This window comes from Siphateles boraxobius, unplaced genomic scaffold (assembly GCF_051911475.1).
Source record: "Siphateles boraxobius isolate OS27281-9 unplaced genomic scaffold, OSU_SipBor_1 31, whole genome shotgun sequence".
Lineage (NCBI taxonomy): Eukaryota > Metazoa > Chordata > Actinopteri > Cypriniformes > Leuciscidae > Siphateles > Siphateles boraxobius.
In genome coordinates this window covers 18088648-18106509 of record NW_027508931.1, presented here as the reverse complement: position 1 = coordinate 18106509, position 17862 = coordinate 18088648, and positions in this window count along the sequence as shown.

The window sequence follows — 17862 nt, the reverse complement described above, 5'->3', positions numbered from 1 at the left end:
AAAGAGCTTATATTGTGTTGCTTTATCAGTATTGCTAAATGTCCATCAGTTATGCATGTGCTGGAATAGTACTCTGTAAAATATATGATAATAATAGTTTTAAACTTTTTTTAAAAGGAATGTAGCTTGGTCACTCTTGCCTTCCAAAGCAACTCACAGGTCACGCAGCAACGGAAATCAAAAAGAGTAAGTACATATTTATCTACTATTTTTTACCTACTACTGTGGCTTTGCAAAAAATGTGTTATGCATGCACAACATTACAATTATTGATTGGTAATGTTAATATAAAAGAGCTTATATTTTTTTTGTTTTATCAACATGCTGATTGCCCTGATAGCCCTGACATGCTGATAGTACTTTGATCAACCTTTATTAACCTTTATTAATATTATTATTTTTATAGGAATGTGGCAAAGAGGGCCAAGACAAACATTCAGGCGAGCAACAAGGAGTCCTTTCTGTCATGGAAAACAGAAACTGACATTGATATGGTTCCACAGACTCTGAGATTCCTGCCTGCCTGGGAACTTGGACCACAGCTGAGTTCTGCTGACACACACACTCCACAGACTCTCTTCAAAATGTTTTTTTTTCTGAGAATACAGTGTCAACTCTGTGCCACAATACCAATGCTCAGGCTGCTGGTGCAATTGCAAACGGCCGCAAATTTAAATGGACTGATGTCAGCATCAGTGAGATGTACCGCTACATTGGGCTGGTGTTTTACATGGCCATGGTGAAAATGAGCTCCATCAAGGACTACTGGCGGCAAGACAGTCTTTTCTCTTTGCCTTTTCCTGCCACAATCATGGCAAGAGAGAGATACCGCACCATTTCATGGAATGTACACATGAGTAACCCAGATGCAGATAAGGAGAATGACAGAAAGAGGGGCACACCTGAACATGACCGTCTTTTCAGAGTCAAACCTCTCATGGACACTATCCGTCATGCTTGTAAAGCCATCTATCATCCTAGAAGAAACTTAGCTTTGGATGAAAGAATGGTGGCATGCAAAGCACACACAGGCATGACACAGTACATGAAAGCTAAGCCAACCAGATTGGGTTTCAAGTTGTTTGTTCTTGCAGACTCCTCAAATGGATACACTTTGGACTTTTCTGTGTACACAGGAAAGAACAACTTTCCCAAGGCCATGGACTGTCATATGATGCTGTAACATCTCTTTTAGACTGTAAAGTTTTAGGCTCTGGGTACCATGTGTACATGGACAATTTTTACACAAGCGCAAAGCTCCTAAAAGACTTGTTTGCAATGAAGTTTGGTGGATGTGGTACTTACAGGGACAACAGGAAGGACTGGCCACGTGATACAACTAATTCACTGTCAAAAAAATCTGCCAGGGGATCCATCAGGTGGATTCGGGATGGACCTCTTATATTTGTGAAGTGGATGGACACACGTGAGGTATCTGTCTGTTCCACCATTCAGTCTGCTTATACTGGTGAGACTGTGCAGAGAAGGGTAAAAACACAAGATACATGGAGGAAAATGACATTTCCATGTCCTGCACCTGTGACTGCCTACAACAAACACATGGGTGGGTGTTAACCTGTCCGATCAACTCTTACAGTACAACACTCCACAACACAAAACAATGAAGTGGTACAGAAAGATCTTTCTACACTTCTTGGACATTGCTGCCACCAATGCTTTCCTTATCCACAAAGAGCTATGTGGTAACATGACCCATAAACAGTTAATGGAACAGCTTATTGAAGAGCTCTGTGGTGTGTCACAGAAAGTAGCACCAAAACAAACCAGTTGTGACCATGTGCCGGTTCCAGGCGCTGAGCTGAGCTCAGATGCAAAGAACATTTGCACAGTTGGTCGCAAGATCTGTTTGCTTTGCAAAGGACAGCTTGGTAAAAGGCAGGAAACACCTTGGAAATGCCAGGCATGTAATGTTCACTTGTGTCTTCAGTTGAACAGGAACTGTTTTCAAAAATGGCACCAAGACATGTAACTGTATTCTCAAAACAATCGGATTGCTTTGATTTCACTACTTATATCCACCTTTCCGAACTTCCGCTACTAGCCTTAGCCTGCTAGCATAGCAGGCGTGGTCTGCGAGGATAGCGATCTGCCTTTACTTTTGTTTATTTTGCTCACATTTGATTTGCTTAGAGCCCACATCAACGGGGCATAAGCATTTACTGTGAAATACCAGCCTTTACTTTTGTTTATTTATCGCTCACAATTGCTTTGTTTATAGCCGACTGATTATTTATTTATTTTACTCACATTTGATTTGCTTAGAGCAAATTTAGAACATTTAGTTTCTCCACATAGAGGAATTACAATAAAACAGATTGAAAAACAAAACCTTTGAATCTCCTCTCATTCTTTGTTCAGGCTGCCTCACTTGATGGGCCATTAGCCATTCGGGGAGTGTCTGTCACACCCCTGGTCTGCATCTCATTAATATTGATAGGCCATTACCACTCCCACGCATAAGCCTCTTCTGACAAAAAAAACTGTCATACAAAGTATAAATTAATGTTTTGTTTTATGTGAACGATTAGGCAGATGATGATTTTCACATCATTTTGAAGCCAGAACTCGGAGCGACAACATCCATTAGTCAAAAGTCTTGTGGACACATATTTAGTATGTGTTTTGTGGTCTTATATCAGCAACTTTCATTTTTATTTTTTTCAATAACCAGGCATAAACATTATTCTCTTAAAAATACAAACATGTACATACATGTTGCTCAGATATTATGGTAGCCCCGTTTGTGCTATATAGAGTGAATTTACACCTTTGCCATTAACATGTTTATAAATAAATGAAAAAAGCACAAATGTCAGTGCATGTCAAAACATCGCAAGGGCCCCAAAAACACCTTGGTCCCCAGAGGGTTAATAGCCGCCCACTGACAGTGGATGGAATAAATGATCCCAACTCTCTTGAACCTTTAACGCCTAATCATCTAATCCTAATGAAGTCAAAAATTGCTCTTCCACCTCCTGGGAACTTCGAGAGAGAGGATGTATACTGTACAAAGCGATGGCGCCGAGTTCAATATTTGATCGAGCAGTTCTGGAGTCGATGGAAGAGGGAATACCTCCAGAACATTTCCACACGACAGAAGTGGCACGTGGCCCAATCTCAAAGTGAATGATGTGGTCATTGTAAAGGAAGACATCCTCCCAAGATACCAGTGGCATTTGGGGCGAGTAGTGGAAACTTTTATAGATAGTGATGGCTTAGTTCGAAGAGTCAAAATACGAGTTGGAGAACAGAAATCAGGAAAGCATCAGTTTCCATCTAAACCTTCTGTTATAGAGAGGCCCATTCAAAAGTTGGTGCTGCTTCTTGAAAGTGAATTCATAAAGTATACGTTCACATACATGCATAGACAAACATACATATATACATAACCCATCACATTAACATAATTCTATGCTTATTTGCACAATTGTCCAGTATTGGGATAGTAAGTGGTCTATAAGATCTTAAGAATCATGTATGATTTATTTGGTGTCGCAATTATCATGACATGATTGGTGGGAGTGTAAAGGACCACTTTGGAGTTTTAATGTATGCTGTTGATTAAATGAAGTATGGGTTGGGTTATTGGTAAAATATTTGTGTAAATGTACTTATTCAAATATTTTATATTTTGTATGTGCTTTAATGTTATTTGTATGTGATTGACCGAAAATTCGGTGCACCTCTAATGTTTAAATTTGTCCCTTTGGTGGCACCGTAGTTTTGCACAAGGGAAGATTAACATTTTAAAGGTAGCTGACGGGTGTGAATGGTACGCAGCTGTGTTTTGAGCCTACATGTATTTTATCTGAGATTTTGTGTTTTATTCATGAACTTAAAGAACTTGACGCCTGTTTCATGACGGAAGAAAGGACTATCGTATATTGTTTTGCATTCCTTGGTGAGCACAGCGAGGTACGATATGTTTTCATTCATAGATAATTCATAATATTTTTTGCACATATGTATGGTTTATTTTGCTGTGTAATTAATGTTTTGTCACCCCTAAATGTTTTCTTACGTAATGACGTTTGTAGCCGTGAAAACAAGTGTGCGAAATGTTTGCTGTATGTATGTTTCAATAGAGTTTTCACGGTGCTAAGGTGATGATGGACTAAAAGTTGAACGTCATGCTGGTTTGGTGAACTAAATAAAGGACACCTTATGCATCAGTCGAGACTCTCGTTTTTGGATCCAAGGGCTGCTACAATCCCTATATGAAATTCAGCGCTGTGAAATAAATACAACACGATACACAAAAAAACATCATTGCCAGGAATTTTTCCCAAACTTCAAAAGGCCAGTTTAAGTTATTAAAACAAGAGGTAGGCTATCTTAATATTAACACTATACTTTTTTATCATATAAAATACCTATACACAGCATGTTATATGCATATGTGTGTGAGACAGAGGGGAACACGGTCGCATTGCAGCAGAGTATGCTGACCAAAGGACACTAGGGGGCCCCAAATCACGACTTCAGATTTATTTATTTATTTTTTTTAATTTTTGTGTCTTATGTGAGCGCGCTCTGTCATCACTTCAAAATACAACACATGACGAGCAACCGCACAAAAAAGAACACGATGAAAGGAATGGAAAGAACCACCTCTCAGGAACACAAAACCGAAAACGTAAAAAGAAATGAGGGATGAAGAAGTTCAAAGGAAGTTTCCCTTACGAATTGGGTCCTTAGAAATAAGAATAAACTAAATATTGGAGATGATTGTTGGTCGATTTTGTTTGTTTGAAATGTTTACAAGAACACAACATATATGCATAACATCAACAGCATAACATGGATAAGGAAAACGAAAACAGAAAACATCATAACATGGCTAAGGAAAACGAAAAAGAAAACCAAATATGAACGAGAAGGACCAGATGAGACAGAAACTCAAATTGATAGTTTACTCAAATATTGAAAATTCTGTCTCATGTCGGTCTAAACCCATAAGACTTTCATTCATCTTTAGACACAAATAAATTCATTTTTTAAATTTTCGCTCATTATTTATGTCTATTTATTGAATTACATTATAAATACAAGTAATCCATATAATTCAGGCTGTTTCCACCACTTTAATCAAACCACTCTTCTTTAAAACATTATGATGTGATTTTATTTCACATGTCTGCGTTTCTCGTTGCCTCTCTTATTGAGCTATTTGGTCCACAGACAAGACTCACTGCCAATCACACGTGCTCACATCATTCTCTTTCTATGAAACCTGTAAACTGCATTCACTAGTTTTCACTCTATAGCGGTTGACCAGAGCACTGAGATTATTTCTCACTTAAAATACAATCAAATGGATTTCCCCACACATTTCGCGTCAGTCCTCTGCGTGGCATTTTATTCTTTTCTGTGCGGCCGCTGCTTCAGAAGTGCGCGCCCTCGGCATCAGAAGTGCGAGGCCGTGCACGCGCGCAGTTTAGAGGGAACATTGGTTAAGGCACGCGGTGGAATTTAGGCCTACAATCCCAACGTAATCAAATCACACAATATCAACCACCCATACAATCGCAGTCTGAAACATTCTCTATGTCCAAGCTACAGTGGGAAGAACTTATTACACTTTAACTCAATTATTTACAATAATGCGCACCACATTTCTACCTTCTTTATGGTGCCGTATCAAATCTCACGTTAACTTGCAAGAATTCAGAGATTGAACCATGCCTACTGGGCAGACGTAACACTTGAACAGAACGCTGTATAAGAGTCTCCTTTCTCTCTCTCAAAAAATAAATAAAAAATATGTATATATATATATATATATATTTATTTTCTGATTTATTTACTGAAAAACATGCAGTTAATTACATGCATGATTTGCTTTGACTATATACGTCACTACATCAGCAACTACACAGTTACTATCAGTTAAATAAAGAAACATGCAGCATTTCATCAGTGTTTATTTGCTCATCCTGGACTGAAGCTCAGGCTCTACTATTCAACACAATGGTGACACACGAAACACGACAGTGGCTCAGTGGTTCATGTAGGTTGTCTACAAACCGAAAGGTTGGTGGTTCTATCCCCGGTTCCACCTGACCAAGTGTCGAGGTGTCCATGAGCAAGACACCTAACCCCAGCTGCTCCTGACGAGCTGAGTGGCGCTTTGCATGGCTGACACCGCCGTCGGTGTATGAATGACTGAGTGAATGGGTGAATGAGAGGCATATATGTAAAGCCCTTTGGTGGCCATTGGATCTGTGAAAGCGCTATATAAATGCAGTCCATTTACCATTTAGATCTCTCAGGATCTAAGCATCTTCGCTTATTACAATCCAGACTTTATTTCTTTCATACTAACATTATTATTGAGAATTAACAGAGGTTTAGAAGTTGAAGTTTTATTGAAAAGAATAAAGTTTGATGTCACCATGATGGAGATCAGTCTTTGCTTTAGTTGGTCTCTTGAACTTTCAGTGTTGAACTTTAATGTTTCTCTGGCTGCATTAAAGCTCCAGTAGGTCACTTTTGTAAACAAATATTTGTTAAAACTGTTATTATGTCCTGACAGTAGAATGTGAGACATATAATCTGTGGAAAAAATCAAGCTCCTCTGGTTCCTCCCTGTGGTCCTATTGCCATTTGCAGAAATACACCGCTCCCGGTCAGAAACAACCAATCAGAGCCAGGAGGAATGTCTTAGCAGTGTCAATCACGCTCGTGTACACGCATATCACCCCTCTCTTGCACAGCGCGAGCGGGTACCGTGTTCTTGACTCTCCTGTTCGAACTCGTTCATCCAAATGAGCGAATCTTTTTTCGAAGATTCACAGTTTCAGTGCCGCTTCAAAGGGCTTTAAACGATACCAGACGATGAATAAGGGTCTTATCTAGCGAAACGATCGGTCATTTCAAAAATAAATACAAAACTTCAAGTTTTATAAGCACAAATGCTCGCCTTGCTCTGTTCTGTGATGCACGTTCGTAATCCTGTTCGAACTCGTTCATCAAAATGAACAAATCTTTTTTCGAGTCATTTCGTTCATTCAAGGAACATTTTTGAAATGACCGATCGTTTCGCTAGATAAGACCCTTATTCATCGTCTGGTATCGTTTAAAGCCCTTTGAAGCTGCACTGAAACTGTCATTTGGTCCTTGAAACGTTTGTGTCCTATTGAAGTCCATTATATGGAGAAAAAGCCTGGAATGTTTTCATCAAAAACCTTAATTTCTTTTCGACTGAAGAAAGAAAGACATGGACATCTTGGATGACATGAGGGTGAGTAAATTATCAGCAAAAGTTTTTTTTTAAAAGTGAACTAATCCTTTAACGTTATCTTACTAGCTATTTATAACTTATAGAAAGAGTGCAACGTTATAAAGTTACATGTATTGCAAAATACATAATGATTTGAGGACCAAGTTTGAAGTCAAAGTATGGGCAGGCCATAGTCAATGTAAAGCATATTGTTGATGTTTCGTCCCTATTAGTGAATGTTCCATAACTGTTTATAATCCGCCGTCATCGGTGGTCCTGCTTACTAGCCTGCGCGTTCACGGCAGGCTCCGCTGTGGGGGAGGAGCTGTGGAGGGAGGGCTGTAGCGCAGCAGAGAGCAAGGGGGTTGGACCTGTAAGTTGTGCTTGTTAAAATTTTCAGGCTAAGTCAACATTTTCTCAAAACTCCCTACTGCAACTTTAACTGTGTGTCTCTGATGCATATTTGTTATGGTAAGAGTCTAAGAGAAACTCAGATCAGATAATGTTGGTCACTTTGTAGTGAGAATAGTCATCATGAGAGTCCAACTCCATTGATACCATCTGAAGTATAATATCTGATTATGTCATTAAATATTAGTTATTCATTTTGCATGACAAAGCTTCTATAAAACATTCTGCAGTGCTGTGATACTCAGATTTTATGTAGTTATTATACAGAAAATATTTGACAGGATCATATAGACTCACTCAGACATCAAGAATCAGCGTATGAATCCCAACAATGGTGACAATGAAAAAAAATGTTGAGATTCATATGTTGATTCTTTATGTCTCTATACAACTAAAAAAAAACGACAAAACTTTTTTTTGTAGTATATATGTATATTTTTTAAATGCAGATTGTTATAATACTGATACCACAATATTCCAAGGGTCATGTGAAAAATTATGACATTAATTAAAGACTTTGTATAAAGCTAAATTCCACCTACATACTCTGTAATCTAAGCTATCATATACAAAGATTTGACTGTCATATCAGTGAAGCAGATCATCATATGATGACTATAACATCATCAATTAATGATCAAGATCATCTGATATTTTCTCCAGCATTTATGACAAACGTGTATCAAACACACAGTTAAAGCAGCCAGAGAAAAGCACAAGTTAAATCTCAAGGGTCATGACCCCGACTAAATCAGACACTGATCCCAATCATGGTGACATCATATTTATTTTAAAGTTTTATACACTTCATTTAAATTAGCATATTTTACTTTAATTTTATGGTTTTTGTTTTCATTTGACCCTTTTTTTACGTTTTTTTTACAATGAAGGTATTTGATCATAATCATGCAGGAAATACCTGTGAAATAACTGTGTTTTTTCGGTTTATTTAAATTAGCATATTTTACTTTAATTTTATGTTTTTTGTTTGGCAACCGTAGCTGCCAGTCATTTGACAATTTTTTGACGATTTTTTTTTACAATGAAGGTATATGATCGTGATTATTCAGGAAATACCTGTAAAATAACAGTGTTTTTCAGTTTATTTAATTTAGGATGTTTTACAGTTGTTTGGGGAGCTGACAGTCATTTGACCATTTTATCATTTAACTGTTTTGTTACTGTTAAATTACAGATTATATTTGTAATTTTACATACATTTTTATGTAATTTAAGAAAACAGAAAAAATACTGTATGAAAAATACAATCAATTTTCTGTATAAAAAATGTGAATTACTGTAATTTGTCATTAATGTCACAATACCTAAGATAACAGCTGAATTTTTATTTTATAGATATTTTTTGTAATTTTACAGTGTTTTGAGTACAATTTAAAATGAAAGAAAATGATTGTCAAAAAATCACAGTTATTTTCTGTAAAATTAGGATTTTTTTACAGTGTATATATATATATATATATATATATATATATATATATATAGTCACATACAAAATAACACTTCTCTGAAATCTTTTTCTATAGGACTTCATTTGGTATTTCACAATGGGTCAATCTCAACACAGAACATTGCTCAAACAGTGTGGCCAGCAAATTATTTACCTTCAATGTAAAATACTTTATTTCACTTACTGCCTTAAACATATTTGGCAACATGTTCCAGATTTGGGAGCCCTTTACAGAAAAGGCTCTTTGCCCTTGTGTAGTTCTACAGAAATCAATCCTACAATTCCCACCTGCTGTACTCCTGGTGATTCTACTTGTATCATCCTTTCTCTTTACCAATTTACATAAGACAGATGGTGCCTTATTGTGCAAACATTTAAAAAATCAATGTTATATATGACAAGTTTGTAAAATTTGTAAAACTAAGCATAATTAATTTTTTTTAATACGTTAGATGCCATCGATTTGGCTTTTTATCCATTATTTTTAGAGCCCGATTATACAACATTTCAAGTTTTTTAATTAGTGAACCACTTGTTTGAGTCCAAACTGTAATACAGTACGAAATGCAGGACAAAATCATTGCATGCATAAAAAGATGAGCTGCCTCAATTGAGATGTATTGTCTAATAAGTTTAAAACAATTTAGGTTAATCCTTACCATTTTTGAAAGCTTCTTTATGTTTATCAAATTTAAGTTGGGAATCTAAAACAATACCTAAAAAATAAACTCATCTACCTCCTCTATTTCTTCATTATGAACCATAATTGTTACTTTTTTCTTTTTTCTTTCTATTAGAAAGGCACATAAAAACAGTTTTCTTAACATTTAAAGTAAGATGATTTTCCTGGAGCCATATAGATATCCTTTTCATCTGTTCATTTAAAATTGCAGATGACTTAGGAGATGTATAACTTACTGTATCATCAGCATAAAGCTGACATTAAACATCTGGACAACAACATGCTAAATCATTTATAAACAAACTAAAAACCAAGGGGCCTAAAATTGAGCCTTCAGGTAAGCCCATTTTGTTTCTCATAAACCAATGATTTTGTATCCTCAATTTTAACACTATGATCTCTAGATTTAAATATGAGGTAAACCACTCAATTGAACATTTACTAAAATTAAATGCACTTAATTTAGATAAAATAATAGTATCTGATGCCTTTTTTAGGTCAATGAATACTGCTCCCATCACATGTCCCTGATCCAAAGAATGCCTAGCTTTTTCCAAGAAATAGCAAATAGCTGTTTCTTTGGAATGCTGTGGTCTAAAACCAAATTGATGTTGGTGAAGAAGATTATTACTATTATGCACTTAATTTAGATAAAATAATAGTATCTGATGCCTTTTTTAGGTCAATGAATACTGCTCCCATCACATGTCCCTGATCTAAAGAATGCCTAGATTTTTCCAAGAAATAGCAAATAGCTGTTTCTGTGGAATGCTGTGGTCTAAAACCAAATTGATGTTGGTGAAGAAGGTTATTACTCTCTAGATAGTTTATTAATTGTTCAGTTACAGCCTTCTCTTAAAACTTTGACATAACCGATTCTCTAATCGATAAATTTGTCAAATGAGATAACGGAGCTATCATCGAGGAGCTGTAATTTTTTTTTAAAATAAAATGAATATCTAAATTGTAAACATCCTTTGCAGTTAAATTTGGTAAAATCTTTACAATTTCAATTATTCTATTTTCTTCAATCTCCTTGATAAAAAAAAAAATTGATAGCTCATCCTCCACCTTATTTATTAATGATATTGATTAAAATTGAGCCAATTCATCTACTGAACATACGAAAAATGTATTAAACTCATGTGCCAGAGTAGCTTTATCATCAATTACTTTTCCATCTATTTGTAACTCTGGTTGTTTGCTGCTTTTGAATCTTGTTTGTTAAATGATTTAATCGTTTCCATAGGGCTGTATTTTGACCTTTAGCACTTTCTATTAATTGTGTATATGATACTTTTGACTTCTGTAATTATTGTACTACTTTGTTTCTGAGACCTTTATAAATTATCTGTATTTAATTTTTAAGATAATGCCGTTTTTAAAGCTTGGTCTCTTTTTTTTCATAAGATTACTGTCAGGTGTGGGGGTGGTGAAAGGAGTGAGGACTCAGGTGCAGAGTTGATGGGCTTTATTTTAATAATAAAAATAAAACAAAATACAAACAAAAACTATCCCGAGGGGGAAAACTAGACTGACTTGACTTGACTTGACAGCAGAGAAACATGCAGCCAATGAGAACACTCATAAGCCACGTGTTCACACAAAACATGACAACATGAAAGCACACAGCTAGTGTTAAGGGCGGAACCGGAGGGACAGACCAGGCGGGCTCCGGAGGATCTGGAACCCTGGCTGAGGACCAGGGTGGTGCCGGCTGAGCAGGACAGAGCAGGCTTGACAGGCGTCCAGGGCAGAGCAGGCTGGGCAGGCTTCCAGGGCGGAGCATGAGTCCAGGGTGGCGCAGGCGTCCAGGGCGAAGCCGACACTTCAGGGGGCCAGGGCGGGGTTAGACAATCGACAGGAGAGCACATGGCACAAGGAAACATACATAACAAGCCATGTGCTCACACCAAACATGACTAAAACACGATCACATGGCCAGTAAAACAAATCACAAACCATGTGCTAACACAAAACTAGACATGAACACGCAGCCAATAAGAACACTCATAAGCCACGTGTTCACACAAAACATGACAACATTAAAGCTCACAGCTAGTGTTAAACACAAGCTGTGTGCTACACAGTACAAGGCAAAACAGGAGTGTCAGAGCTCTGTCACAAAATCAAGAAATAGACTAGACAGAAGCGACAGAACCCTGACAATTACAAAGATCACTGTTTAACCACTGTAATGATACACTTTTACTTGTGCATTTCAAAGTATAATATTTATTTACCAAATTAGTCACACTTTCAGTTAAGGAAGTGCAACACAAGTTCCCCTCATTTATTTGTAAGATATTATCCCAATCAGCATTCTTCATCTCTGGTTCAAATTGACTTACTTTAGATTTCGGTATCTCAAACTTAATTCTATCTGGTCTCTGGTTTTTGAATTGCCTTAGTCGTTGTTTAGTTAATTTCCTGACTGTTAATAGTCAAGTCAAGTCAAGTCACATTTATTTATATAGCGCTATTTACAATACAGATAACAAAGCAGTTTTACAGATATAGCAGGAAAATAATGCAAAAAAGTTTAAACTGCTGAAGAAAATTTACAGAAAAAATTCCAGAAGAAAATAGCGTCACAGTACAGCCTAAGTAAGTTCAGTGATGTTTATTTTTGTTTTTAAAAAAGTTATTAATTTAGTTCATTTATATATATAACTGTTCTGGAGTAAACCGTGATGTCATCATCCAGCTCAGTTCAGTTCTTGTATAATAGTAGTGATGTGTCCTCCCGTATCGAGGCTTCGAAGCGTGTGTCGAGTAATCCTGGATGATTTCTGTGAAGCGCGTATCGAGGCTTGTGTCGGTGACGTATGTGGTGACGTTTGAAGCCTCGCGAGCCGCCTGTACCACGTGACTGCTTCAGGAAGTGGTTCGCGGTTTGGCGGTCTATTTGAAATATAAGGGCCAGCAAAATGCAATGGATTCCCCCTCACATTTTGTGGACTTGGGACTTTGCGAGTTTGTTAGCGATCTATTCAAGCTTCTTTTTTTTTGCGATGGAACCATGCGATGTCATTATAATCACACTGCACGTTTTACATTTATTGTCCACTTGATGGCACAATAGAGCAAATGAAGCACCATGAAGTTTCGGTACATGAGTGAACCAATTGGATGGAACGCTTCAATGCTTTATGAAGCTTCATCTCGCCATCACTATATAATAGTGTCAATGCAGGCAGATCAATATTATAGTTGAATATTTAATTAAATGTTCAATTTAACCAAGATGAAGAAAACCAGGAGAATGCTTGAAATTGTAGTGTAACACTCAACATTCAAAATTTTGCAGTGAGTGATAGGGTGAACCAGGCTTTTATAGGCAGAGCCAATGAGGCTAATGATTAACAGCTGTATGTAATCATGGCTGATAAGTCCGGGCAAAGGATTATGGGGAATGGAGTCAGTGAAGGTGTGGTAATAGTCCTCTGATGGTAATCCCGAGCACTCTCATTGGTGATTGTTACAGTGTGATGGAGGATTATATAAAACAACAATATTAAATTGCAGGAGAAAAGGAGAAAGTATCACTTTTAAGGCTAAACATTAAATTTGTTTATTTAGCTCAATCTCTATACGCTTAAAAGTTTCTCTAATATAGATCAACAGCCCACCCTTACCAGATAATCTGTCTTTTCTAAAACAGACATAAACAGGGACATCTACCATATTTGTAGAGATATCACCTTGAAGCCATGTTTCACTTAAACAAATGTAATATAAATTTCATTCAGTTTGAAATATATTAACTTGATCCAACTTTGGCATCAGACTCCGAATGTTTAAGTGTCCGTCCTTTAGATAAGACGTTAAACGGAGGTCCTGATTCTCTATGGTCATTAAAATCCCATGGCACTTCTCGTAAAGAGTAGGGGTGTAACCCAGGTGTCCTGGCCACATTCCCTCCAATGGCCCTTGCCAATCATGGGCTCCTAATAATCCCCATCCATTGAATTGGCTCTATCACTCTCTCTCCTCTTTCCACCTATAGCTGGTGTGTTGTGAGTGCACAGGCGCCGTTGTACTGTGGCTGCCGTCACATCATCCAAGTGGATGCTGCACACTGGTGGTGGTTGAGGAGAGACCCAGACATGATTGTAAAGGGCTTTGGGTGTACATTAGTACATATGAAAAGCGCTATATAAATGCCTCATTCATTAATACACCAAAAATTCCTCTTAGTTTAAATTTAGTGTTCCACACAATTTTGGCATGATTTACAGTTTGAAAAAACAGGTGATTTTTCTGTTTCAGCGTTGATCTACATTCATCCGTAACTGACCTCAGCTCACGGTGAGTGTCGACAAGTGAATGAACTCTCGCGCAAACTCCTTTCTTCCTTCGCCGGCCCTGCTGGGTCTGTCCCACATGTTTACCTCATTTCACACCACTCTCACCTAGTTCATCAAAGCCGTGATTCACTCCGTCAACCTTCTCACAGTGCTCACTTTTAACTCCTCCCGCCATCGCGCAGGCCGCCCTCGCTCCTCGCAGTCGCAGATCTTGCCAAATCAATCCCACGTGCTCACCGCCGGACACAACAAGGTCATCGGTGGCATAATCCCGCTCCAGCTGCATATTCACTTGAAGTAAACTCCGCAGATCGAGGCCTTTAGCCACACTGGCCATCGCTGCAGCAGAAGCCACTTCAATGGGATATTGCACTCCCGGAAGAAAGAGATTATTCACTGAGCCCGTAGATTCACTTGGAGCTTCACTTATGCTTATATTTTTACCCATATTAGGTCCAGTCCAGGGTTCAAATGTACATCACCAGCCAACAGTAGTAAAGTAACTAAAATGTTCAACTTAAAGCCCTTGCACTTGTTCATGTTTTGTTTAGAGAGTTTTATTTTGTTGTATTGTCCCAATGATTTCTGTCCAATCCTGCGATATAAAATGTAATGCCCATATCCACAACAATACAACTTGATTTGTTCTGTTGTTGACCGAAACCGCATATCAATGGGTGATGAAGTTTGCTTTGTTTCCAACCTTGAGCCGTAATTAATTAATACCAGCACCATACAGCAGCTGATCAGTAAACAAATCAGTTGTTTACGAGGACCCTTTATCGTAGAGTCTGAAATTTTAATTTCTTGCCACATTAAAAAATCCAATAAGCTCAAAGAAAATCATTTGATAAAAATTAACTAGGAGAGTGGAGCCTAACCAACCACTCATTCTCTTAGGAGCCATCTTGCATTCCAGTCTTTAATTCTGGAATTTTAAGGTTTCCCCATAATTTGGAAATATTTGACCCATTCATTACAGTCACACCACAGCCTGTATCCACTTCAAAAGATATGTTTGACTCATTAACAGCCAATGTGATAGTCAGTGGAGCAATCTTTGGAATCTCGGTTTCTTTCTAACTGTGAAGTGTAAAAATACCCTCTTAATCAGATGCACTTTTTTCATCTCTGCTCACATAATACGATCTCTGTCCTTCTCTGGCCACAACTATCTTTTTCCCCCTTGAATGTTCACGCACACATTCTCTTTCACTTGAGAGCCGAGTTTCTGTTGGTCTTCTGAATACAGACTCAAACTACTGCGTTGAAGAATCCTCTCACCTTGTTTCCAGTGTTGGTGTGACGGCACGAACAGCGAGTGGCCGCGAGCTCAAGCTCAACAACTGCCGTTTTCACAGCATTGAAATTTATGTTGGTTTCGGTTGGGCATTCCCTGAAAAGTGTTCACAGCACTGCTGTACATTAAGAGAGGCATTAAAAGAGCATATTTTAGTTTTTTCTTCACAAAAGAGCAACACAAGCACACCCTGCGTCCTTTTCAGGATGTCATTCAGCGTGTGCGTTTCTGGATGTGGTCGTTCCCTGGCGCCAGCAGACGGCCACAATAGTTGCCTCTTGTGTTTGGGCATTCAGCTGCTGAGGCAGCTTTTGTGAATAGTTCATGTTCCCATTGCGGGAATATGACTATGGCAGCCTTGAGATTGAGACTCGCTTACCTCAAGGGAGGTGCAGTTCCCTCGCCAATGCCCCGATCTAGTGCTTATTCTGGACCTCAGAATAGGCCTACTTCGGTGCTTAGCCAGGGTGATCTGAGGGTTACAGTGAGGGCTTCCCTGCCGAGGCAATCTCCGTTGGCCCCTCACGCCTCACTAACGCTGCCGCCGACGGAGCCTCGAAAAGAGCGTGCTGGTCCTTCACATGGACGACCAGTCGTGTCTTTTGGAGCTCCTCCTGATGACCAGATGTCGGTTGCAGCATCGGAGAGGGAGCTTCAGTCCTCTGGAGATGAGGTTTCATCTGCGTTACCCCCTTCGGGGAATGTAGCGTTGCCTGAGTCCGATCCAGAATGGGCTGCAATGCTTTCACGGGCCGCCAAGAAGATTGGGCTTGCGTGGAAACGCCCACCACGTCTCGAACCTTCCCAGTTGGACGATGGGTTTCTCGGGACGGGCCGTGCTGGTTCTCAGCGCGCCGCCCCGGTACCATTCTTTGCGAAAGTGCATGAGGAGCTCACTATGACGTGGATGGCGCCGTATAGTGCCAGAAGCCGTCCGAGTGGCTCCTCCCTCCTCACCACCCTCGATGGCGGAGCGGCTAAGGGGTATGTGGATGTCACACTGATGCAGCGTGCCGTTGCGATCCAACTGTGTCCAGCGTCGGCTTCCTCCTGGCGGGGCAATCCATGCCTCCTGTCCAAGCCATGTAAGTTTTCGTCCAGTTCTACGGCGAAGGCTTACAGAGCCTGTGGACAGGCTGCTTCCGCCCTCCATGCCATGGCCCTCCTGCCAGTCCACCAAGCTCAAACGCTCATGGACATGAACGAGGGTGGTTCTGACCCAGAGCTCCTCCGGGAGCTCCGTGTGGCAACTGATGAAGGAAACCGCACGTTCCGTTGGTCAGACGATGTCCACCTTGGTGGTCCAGGAGCACCACCTTTGGCTCAACCTGGCCAATATGAGGGACACCGATAAATATCGGTTCCTGGATGCCCCTCTGTCCCAGGTTGGGTTTTTCGGCGACGCGGTCGAGAGCTTTGCCCAGCAGTTCTCGGCCGCACAGAAGCAGACGGAGGCGATCCGACACATCATTCCCCGGCGGACCGCTGCTGCTCCCACCTGTCCACCAGCCGCAGACCCTCAGTCCACTCGTCGCCAAGGTCGGCCTCCCGCAACGTCCTCCGCTCCCGCTAAGCCTCAGCAGCAGCCATCATCCAGGCCTCAGCGTGGAGCAAGCTGCAGGAAGTCGACCCTGCCCGTCTAGGCCACTGCCAAACTAGGAGGCAAGCAGAGGTGCAAACAACCCTGAGACGGGCGACCCAGAGGTGGATCAAGTTGCTCTTCAGGAGATGGTGAACAAGCTGCTCCTTCCCTCGGTGGAGGAACTGGCGGAGAATCTTTTGTTTCCTTTTCTTTTTGTTCCCAAAACTGGCGGGGGCCAATGGTACCCACAATTTCAAGAAAAGAAGAATTTCTGAAACCTCTGGGTCCCAAGAGGGCGTGCTTGGTGGTCGACGACGCTATGTTTGGAAGTAAAATAATGTCAAATGTTTTTGAAATAAAAAGCCTGTTGAATTGCACTACTTGAAAAAAATAGGCATTGCATTAACCATGCTTGCATTTTAATGCATTGTATTTTTAGGGCTTGCATTTTTATGGGCTGACATTCAACATGGTTGAATATTTAAGCTGTGAAGATTTCAATTAAAAACATTTCAAACACATTTTCATTATTAAAAATTCAATAATCCATATTCACCATTCATATTTCACTTCCAAAATATTCTAACTGTTTAAAAATACAACCTATAATATTCAACAGGCAATTTTAGGTCCATTTTATTTCCCTTTGCAAATTCGCTTCCACAAATTCAGTGGTTCAAATTCGACGGTAAATTCAGCATTGACGTCCAGGAACTGCAGGAAAAGCAGTAGATTGCCGAGCATAATCTCCATCTGCTGTTAGTCGACCTCACCAGCAGGGGGTGCAAGTGTGTGTTGTTGACGAAGACCAGAAAAATTAGAGCAAGTCATTCATTCATAAAACTCATTTACAGCAATGTAATGCC